Raw genomic sequence first — 9,750 nt, forward strand, 5'->3', positions numbered from 1 at the left:
AAAAAAAGCTTGCACAGCCAGAAAAGCTTTTCCTGGCGATTCTTGATGCTTGACCCAGTATTAAAAGTATCAAAACCCACCAGGTGTGATGGCGCACACTTATAATCCCAGCACTCGGGAGACTGAGACAGGAGGGTCACTGTGAGTTTGATACCAGCCTGGGCTACATAGTGAGTTCCAGGTCAGTCTTAACTACATAGTGAGACCCTGTCTCAAAAAACAAAACAAACAAAAAAAAGTATCAAAACCCCAAGCTGTTTCCAGGGCCCCCTAACTCATGGTTGAACTGGGGTTTAAACTCAGGACCTTGCACTTGTGAGGCAGGCATGGCACCACTGAGCTAAATCCCTGGCCCAACCCAGGGTATCTGAATACCACTGAAAGCACCTCTCACCTATCTTTCCGGAGTTATTTCCAATTTAGGCTTGGAGCATATCCCTACTACAATAGGACCCGTTAATAAATTCTCCCCTCGGGGATGTAGATTTTTCCCTTCTAACACACACGTCTCCTCCTGTTCAGTGCTAAGACGGAGAAGACCTTGTGCCAAGAGATTTAGCTTGCACCTACCAAGGGTGTCTCTGTCTGTGAATACCCAGCATTCTTGGAAATTAAAGCTTTATTAGAAAAGACTTCCTGCCACCGTGTCACGACAACTCTAGGGATCCTAAATAACAGCCACCAGGCAGTCCTGAGCATTTTACATTTTTCATTTGTTCTCTCATTAACTCTCTGGCTGTGGTTCTCAAATTTAATTGTGTATCGCAATCACCTGCTGACCTCCTCAAAGTCACACTGCCCAGCCCGGTCGCTGAGGTGACTCAGTGACCCTAACTCAGATTTTCAGAATTTGCCTTTCTAACGGGCTTTCCAGGGATGCAGAGGCTACAGGTTAGGATCCCACCTTCAGCACCGAGGGCAGTCAGGCAGTGCGGGTGTAGAATCCAGGGTGGTATCGGGTCCCTTCCTAAAGTGAAGAAAAACCTCTATGTTGATCGAGACAGCCGGGTTTGGACGAGGAAGCGAGTGGGGGCCTCGGCTCTCTACCTTTATCCTCCCTAACGCTGACTCGCCTGACCGACTCAGCCCCTCGGCCTGGGAGCCTGAGGGCACCAGAAGAGGTGGAATAAATCACGGAGGCCGTAGGAAGTGAGGCCCCAAGGCTCCCCAAGCCGGTCTCTTGACTTTGATACGGATGCCAGCTCAGTCGGTGTCACACTGGAAGGCGGAAGAGGGAGGTGAACCACGCAGGAGGTATGTCGCCTGCCCGGGCCTGTGCACTTCATCTTCCTGCCCCACAAGCATCTGGAAGCGCTTAGCCCCGTGCCTCCGGGGTGGATCCCCGCTCCGCTCCATCATTTCTAGGAGACAAAAGCCAGGCACTGTCCTCGGCTGGGTTCATACTCAGGTTTATAAGCCTAAAGAAGCGAGTGTCTAATTAGGCCCGGTGTTTCAGTGACAATCCTGGGTATTAAGAAAGTGAGGTCCGTTCATTCATCAGTTCCAAAAATAAACGCATAAAATGTTCTTTAAAGACGTTTGAATGTTAAGAAGGACCTAGAAGCACAATCAAGCACCTCAGATTTCCTGTCACTGCCTCAAAGACCAGGGAAGCCTTCCCATTCCAAGCTGTGGGAGTTTTGCTGAGTTACTGGCTCTACTCTGGTGGTTTCTGTCTAATTCTTTCTTGTGTCCAGTTCCCCCACGGGGCCTCCCCACCCCAGGGGCTTTCGCCTCCCTGCCTTGGTTTCTGTCCTTGAATCTGACCTACACCGGCGCAGAAGTGATCCATACCAGTGTAAAGTGTTTCCCTGTCTCTTAAAACAGATGCTGTCCATATTCGTGAGAGCCTCTGTGCGGTGTCCATCTCCGACTCCAGGAGGAGGAATCAGGCGGTGGCAGAAGGCATGGATCTTCCCAGCCTCATAGCTCCATCCGCGGGGCTTTACTGAGGTCTGGAATCGCGTTGTCTCACTTGAGGGTTTCCCTGGCCAGCAGCCCAAGTCCGCTGTCCAGAGAGCCAGGAACACACACGTGGCCATCCCGAGACTTGTGTGTCCCCTAACCCAACCGCAACTCTGCGTATCACCCTGCTCCTCACACCCACTTTCTCGGCCTTCCAACGTCCATGTATGAAAAAGAAAACGTCTGTGCTCCGTGAAAAAAAGTTGCCAACATGAGAGTCTCGGTGATCCAGGGTCCAGGGATGGTTGCACAGCCCTGCGGAAAGTTAACAGAATTTTACCAACTAAATTTGGGAAATTGCAAAGAAGCTTTTCTCCAAGTTAAGAGTGAAATGGAACCACATGATAATTTGGATGACTTGGAGGAAAAGGCTTTGTTACTGCAGGAGGACGAGCAACACTAAGTTACATTTCCTATTCCCTAGCCAAAGCACCTTGAGGACAGATATCGTGGGTCCCGACAGTCTGTGGGGGACCCCAGTGTGTGATAAATACCCAGAAAACAGCATTTGCGGAAGGATGGTTAATAGGCTCACAGAAGGACTGTTGCCAACCTGGCTACACCTGCCTGGGGACCCTGGTACTTGGTGCAGAGCTCTGTAGGTGCCAGGTGGGCTTGGAGGACTTCTCTTGCTCCCAGACCCTCCTCAAGTCCTTGAGATGTTTTGAAATGCCCCAGGGAGCTTAGAATTCCCTCTCCCTTAGAAGTCCCTTACTACCAACCAGGAAGAGATCGGTGGTAGAAATGAGCATGGACGCCGGGCATGGTGGCACACAACTATAATTCCAATATTTGGGAGGCTGAGGCAGGAGGATCGTCGCAAATTCAAGGCTAGCCTGGGCTAGTGAGTTCAAAGCTAACCTGAACTGTATCGTGAGACCCTGCCTCAATAATAAAATAAAATAAATAAAAAGACAAAAACAAAAAACAAACCCTAAATTTTGACAACTGCAATTACAAACTCTTCTAAAACTTCCATCTAAACATCTTTCTCCATGGGCAGAGGGGTCATATGTTTGAATGCCAAGGCAAGGGACTGGGAAGAGACCTTTTGTAACAGCCCATTCTCAGGAACTGACCTGGTCCTGTGAGAGCTACCTTCATCTCCTTTGAGGGCAGCATCCCCAAGGTCTGATCATCTTCTGCTAGATCCTGTCTCCTGAAGAGCTGCTGCCTCTCGGTACCAGCCCAGGGATACCACCATCTCAGTACCACCACCATGAGCTTTTGGGTCTCCAGTCATATCCAGGACATGAGTTTTCGTGTTGCCATCCTATCTCTCTGAGAGAGGGGACCTATGTTTCTTGAGATTTTATTGTTACTTTTTGCAGTGCTAGAGATCAAAATCAGGGAGTGCTGAGCTACAATGTCCCCTGCCAGTTTCATTTTATTTTGAGATAAATTCTCCCTAAGTTGCCCAGGCTTGCCTAGAACTTCGTATTCTCCTGCCTCAGCCTTCCGAGTAGCTGGAACTACAAGCATGCATCTTGCTTCTTGAGATTTTATCAGGAAACACAGAAGTACTGCATGACATTAGGGAAAAGTTCACTGTGTCGTTCATGGTCTCAAAAGACATTCTACCCAAGGGTACATGCTGCCCTTTATCTTGGATGGACTGTGCCTGGCTGACTTGGGTGTTCTTGCTGTATCAGCAGGGTCATTGTCAGCCCCTTGGCTCTGCTCCAGCTTTCTCTGCTGTGACCTGGTGTCTGGCCTCAAGCTTCAAGGGTTCCTGTCACTGCACATTGAACCACAGGCTCCTGCAAAATGAGTGCTGTGGTGCTTTGGATAAGAAGCGTGGAAATTTAACCCAACACCATCCCCCCGAGTTCTTTCTCAACGGCTAAAATGCTCATGTTCACAGAACTGGTCCAGAAGCCATCCCCTCTCCACGGCTGAGCTTTTAGAATCTTAACTGCCATTAAAAAAAAAATACACCTCTTCTGTTTTGCCTTCAGGGTCACACTATGACAGCTTTCTTTCTCCGTGCGTGTAGATGGCTCCATCGTTAGAGTGGAGGCCTTCCTGGGAGGAAGGATTTGATTCTGCTGCAGAGTTCTGGCATGTTTTTCTTGGTAGCCTGCCCTGCAGATTTCCTCCTGGCCTGCCCAGCCCGCAATTGCATAAACCAATTCTTTGCAGTAAGTCTCTTAATGGGTATCTCCCACGCGGGTCTGCCACTCCTGCTGGATACAATGAAGGTGTGTCAAAATGAGAGTTCAATAAATCTGCTTTTACGGTACTCGTCGATTGTTTGTGTGAAGAGTCTGCAGGTTAAATGTATTGGACAGGATGGCAGAACAGAAAGAAGACTGAAAAGATCTCTTGTTGCCTGCAGTGCCTGACTTGGTCTCATCCCTGGGACCCTGGAGAAGAAGAGACTGCAGACTGAGACCAAAGTTGGCATCAGATATGTGTGGTGGTCTAGGCCTGGATTCTTTGGGGGAAAAAAAAGACAGAAAGAGGATGGGGAAGGAAGAAGAAAAGGAGGGAAGGGAGAGAGAGGAAGAAAGAAGGGAGGAAAAGACACAGGTCTGGGCACTGGGATAAGGCTTTACCTCTATCTAGCAGGGTGAGTGATTTTGAAACTACTATGAGTTCTCTCTGAGCCTCATTTTCCTCATAAAGGAAGGGGTTGAACCAGATGGCCTTAAAGGAAGTTTTCAGGGCTAAATACCCTCATGAGTTTGCTTTATTAGATTTTAGAATCTATTATTGTCAGCTTTATTGATGTATAGTTTACATACAGTAAAACTAATACATTTTAAGCAGATGCATGTTTACATACATACAAAAGGCATAGTAGCTGTGTAACCAACCACAATCACAATACAGAACATTTCCACCTCTCAAAGCACCCCACACCTGTCCCCTGTGTCCCCACACCTGCTCTCGGACTGTAGCTTTGCCTTTGTTAGAAACTCACATAAATGGATGTGTGCAACATGCATTCTTTTGTGTCCAGCTCCTTTCATCTGACAAGGTGCTTCTGAGGTTCGTGTTCGGTCATTAGTGAATTTTGTTGTAATTTCTTATTGGCCGTTTGCCTTTCTTTTAAAATACACCATTCACGTCCTTTGCTCATTTTCTATTGGGTCATTGATTGTTTCATCGCAAGTTCTTAGAAGCCAATGAATAATATGGAAATTGATTTTATTTTTTCTAAAGCTTTTCGACTCTATCTTTTCCTATCCAGTGACTGGAGCAAGCAGTGACTGGAGAAGCCATTCTTGGAGCACAGGACGGAGGAGATGCCGTTCTTTCCCTTTTTCTGCCACCACCAGAAGTGCTTGCTCCTGTCTGCTTTCAGGACACCATAGGGGAGCCCACCCTGACCTGACTCTCACCAATGCCCGTGTGCTCCGGAGGGGGAAGGAGAGAGAGCAGCCACTGCTTCAGGCCCCTGCGCTTTGCCTTCTACCTCAGGGTGCCTCCTCGGCCACAGTTAGAGCCTTCAGTCCCGCTGTTGTCCCAGGGACCAGAGACTTTCACGGCCGAACAGGCAGAAGGGTTCTGACTTCCTCACACTCCGCTGCCCCACTGGCCATACACATTTAGGAAACCTCTGCAGCAGCTACTTACTTTCTGATCCTGACAGAAGGCAACACCAGGCGTGTGTGTGGGGCTGAGAGACAGGAAATAACCTTGCATACCAGACCCTTCTTGGACACCCACCTATCCCCCAAGCTGCCCCTCTGCGAGGTGCTGGGAGGAGCCAGCCTCTCTCTGAGCCCTGCACTGGCCAGCGGTCAGGAAGGCCAGGTTACCTTTGGCCCCAGGACAGGCGTGTACCTGGCTTCCTAGGGAAATCTTGGGGCCCACAGGAGTTAGGCTCTGACGTGGGCCACGGCGTAGCGTGCCCTTCAGGTGCTGTCCCCGCCAAGTACTTGTCAAGTATCAGCCCAGCCACCAACCAGGGGCTCTCTATGAGGTGGGACCAAAGCATACAGTGACTTTAAAAATTTAGTAGAGTAAAAGACAAGAAAGAAAAGTGAAAATAGGAGGAAAAAAATGGAAACAACGCTTTTGCACATAGGGAGGGGAGGGGGCTGGGGGGTAATGGGATACAATAAAATACAATTTACTCAAAAAAAAGACATTGCCCTCAACCCCCCCAATACTCCCCTCACTGGGAATATACCTATCACATCATTCTTGCCACGCTCTGAAGCAGCTCCAGGAGCCCTCTGTGTGAGCGTGCTCACAAAGCGTGACAAAAAACATACAGTGAGTGCTGCTGCCAGGCACCAGCCGGGGGGAAGGCGGGCTTGTGAAAAGCATTGCTGTGAGTCCTCACGGGTTTATTCACCAGGTGTGGCGCTGTGTGACTTCTGGGTCTTTCTCAAAGGCAAAATGACCATGAAAGGGAAATGTTTCGAAGGGACATTGAGGCAGCCACAACAACGTGACAGAAAACATGAAAAAGCACATCCAAAACGGCTTCAGAAGGAGCAAGGATGATGGGATGCATGTGTTCAAAAAGGGGGGGGTGCTGAGGGGATTAATAGCAATGTGTCTTTTACTGTAATAAGTGTTTTCAAATTCACAGTATTTTCCAGTCACATCACATCGGGTTTCATTTCTAGATAGCAGGTGGCAAACTAAGGACATACACCCCGCTATGAACGGCAGTGCCCTTGCTTAAACCCTGCAGAAGCAGAGTGGGCTCCTCAGTTCGGAGTGCACCCTTTGTGCAGCCACAAACAGGTTGTAGTGTCCAGATTTCCTTTCCATCCTGCCTCTGTCTCAGATAAGAGGGAGTGAGGAGTACATAAACAGCAAGGAGACAATTTGAAATTAGAGTGGTGACAATGGAAAAAGATGGCCTTGGTTCAGCTTCAGGGAACACCCAGCATCTATTAAACCATAGCCGATTAACCAGAAAATAATCATGTAGTAGTATTCCTAAGACAATTTAAAGTGTATATTTACTCCAGCATTAGTTTCTTCCTTCCTTTCTTTCTTTTTTCTTTCTTTCTCTCTTTCCCCTCCTTTATTTCTCTTTCTTTCTTTCTTCCTTCCTGTCTTCCTGTCTTCCTTTCTGTATTTATACATGCACTCCCTCTCTCCCCTCCTTTTTTCTGGTACTAGGAATCAAACTCAGGTCGTATATGCCAAGCATATGCTCTGCCCCTGAGCTACATACCCATCCCTGATTTCAGAATTTCTTTACGGAACTCTCCAACATCCCCACAGTGGTGACAAAACTGATACAAATGCCTCAGCAGGCTGTTTGTTGTATTATTTTAAGCTCTAAAAGGTTCGCCATGGCTAAGCCTAACCCTAACATATGGAATTGTCCCAGGAATCTGCCCATTCCCCTAATCTCTAAAGACGGGGGCACTCTCTGCTCCAGGACTTTATAAAAGGACGCTGGAGGGTTTGACTCAGCAGTCCTCGGGGACCCACCAAAACCTTCACAGTCTAATTCTGGTGTCCCCGGAAAGACTGAGAGCCTTTCTCAACGCCTTCTGTGTGGGCAGACCATCTGCTTCACCCTCTTTGCAATACGAGTGGGCACTGAGAAGCTCCAGGGGGAGTTTCAATGAGTTTATTCTGCCTGTGTGAGCCAGGGAGGCTTGGATTTGCAGGTATGTTTGTTCAGTGGTTCATATTCAGATGCACAGCTCCAGCAGTGTACTCTGTCAGGTGTAGTCTCTGTCTTCCTTGTGTTCTGTCAGGTATAAAGCACGGTGTCATCTCCATGTGGGTGCTCCGCAAACCCTAATTGGTGGTGACCGGGATAATGATGTTGACAAAAGGCCCCATGAAACTGATGATTCATTTGGCCGCAGAGACCCAAGACAGCAGTTATGTAATGTCGCTTCACCAAACAGGTACTGTGTCATACCTCAGTGCAACCTGGAGCATGCTGCCTGTCAGGGCTTAGTCACCGTTCCCATCAGAATCAACAAGGCCTCTCCAAAGACTCAGAGCCACTGCTGCTGTGGGCAGCTGGCCTTGGGATCAACACAGCTATTTCCTTTGACTCAGGTGTCACCAAAACCGCTACCCAAACTCCCACGGCAGTTAGCAATAGGATAAACAAAAAGATGAAGCAAGGAGCCTGCATCAGAGGATAAGAAAAGAAAGACTCATTGATATGAGGCCAAGCACTTCAGAACTACCATTCTCACCCTCCTGTGGGAAGGTCTGGATAATTTAAAACAAATTGCCCATGGAGTAGATGTTTATAGGAAAGTTTTCAGTTTACTAAAACTCTGATCTTTTTCCTGTTCTTTCTTTAATTTTAGAGTCAGGGTCTCGCTGTGTTGCCCAGGCTGGCCTTGCACACACAGCGATCCTCTTGCCTCAGCCTCCTAAGTGCTGGGATTACAGGCGTGTGCTGCCATGCCTGACAAACTCTGACCACTTTTGACCTTCAAAATGGTAGATTTATGTGGTTCAACCTAAAAATAATTATTTTACTCAGAATGTATATATGCATGTATGTATACACACACACACACACACACACACACACACACACATGCAGGCATATATGAAGTAATAAGCAATTTTAAAATACTTGTTTCCTGTAAAATTTGTGATCATTCTTACTGGATCTTTCAGTTAGGTGTAGGGAAGAAAATGGCTTCATACTTCTTTAAAAAATTAAAATCAAACATTTTGAATTGAGAGCTGGCATGTGGTTCTGTGGTACAGCATCTACTTGGTCATGGGTTTGATCCCCCGCACTCCCATCTCCCACATACAAAGGCCCTCGTTAGCTTTGCTGCCTTGTGCCTACCATGTTGTTTCTCCTCTATGAGGATCAATTTATTGAGAAGCTGTAATTATAAATATGTGTATGGATACAACATCAGAGATACCTAAATATTATATTCGTAGATCTAAGGGTTGAATAAGTAACAATATAATAACAGGAGGAACATTCAGTGTTTCATTTGCAACAGTAGATAGATCTTCCAGATGGAAAACTAATAATGAATAATTCTACTTGAGCTACAGTTTAGACCAAATGGACTTGACAGACATACATAAACCAGTCCACCTACTAGCAGCAGGATACACATTCTTCTCAAGCACACACAAGACTTCCTCCAAGACAGATCATACCTTGGGCCATAAAACAAGTTTTAACAAAGAGGAGCCAAGTGTGGCTGTGCACAATTCCAGAACTTGCAATTCCAGAACTCAGGAGGTTGAGGCAGGAAGATCTCTGTGAGTCCGAGGCCAGCTGGCAGAACATAATAAATTCAAAGCCAGGCTGAATTACATAGGACACCCTGTCCCCAAAACACAAAACAAAACAAAACCCTCCATCACTGAAAAGCCCAGGACATGATGGCTTCCATGGCAAATGTCTGTCGACATTTAAAGAATCAATACTAATGCGCAGGCTAGGGCGTATCTCAGTGGTAGACTGCTTGTCTAGCAGTCATGAGGCCCAGCACTTGACTCACAGCCTCCTCCTTGCCAAAAAAGAATGAATACTGATCTTTCGCAAATTGGACCAAAACACTCAAGGTAGTACAGTTAGAAACAAAGGAGCGGAGTTACTCCCTTCAGGCTTAGGGTCAGGAGGTCATGGGGATTGCTGACATCAGCGAGAGATGGTGGGAGGCACCTTGGGTCAGTGGTGTCTGACCCTATAAACACCTGAAGCCTGAGGTTTTTCCCCCCGATTTCATTTACTTGGTTTCTTAAAGATGACGGTGGCCTGTTAGGCTGTGCAAGCACAGCAGCAAGTGGAAATCTGGCTCATGTGTCCACCAGCATAGCGACACCTCTATGCAGACTTGCTCCCTTGTGCAACGTCAG

This window comes from Fukomys damarensis, unplaced genomic scaffold, assembly GCF_012274545.1.
Source record: "Fukomys damarensis isolate Sample0158 unplaced genomic scaffold, DMR_v1.0_HiC HiC_scaffold_27, whole genome shotgun sequence".
Lineage (NCBI taxonomy): Eukaryota > Metazoa > Chordata > Mammalia > Rodentia > Bathyergidae > Fukomys > Fukomys damarensis.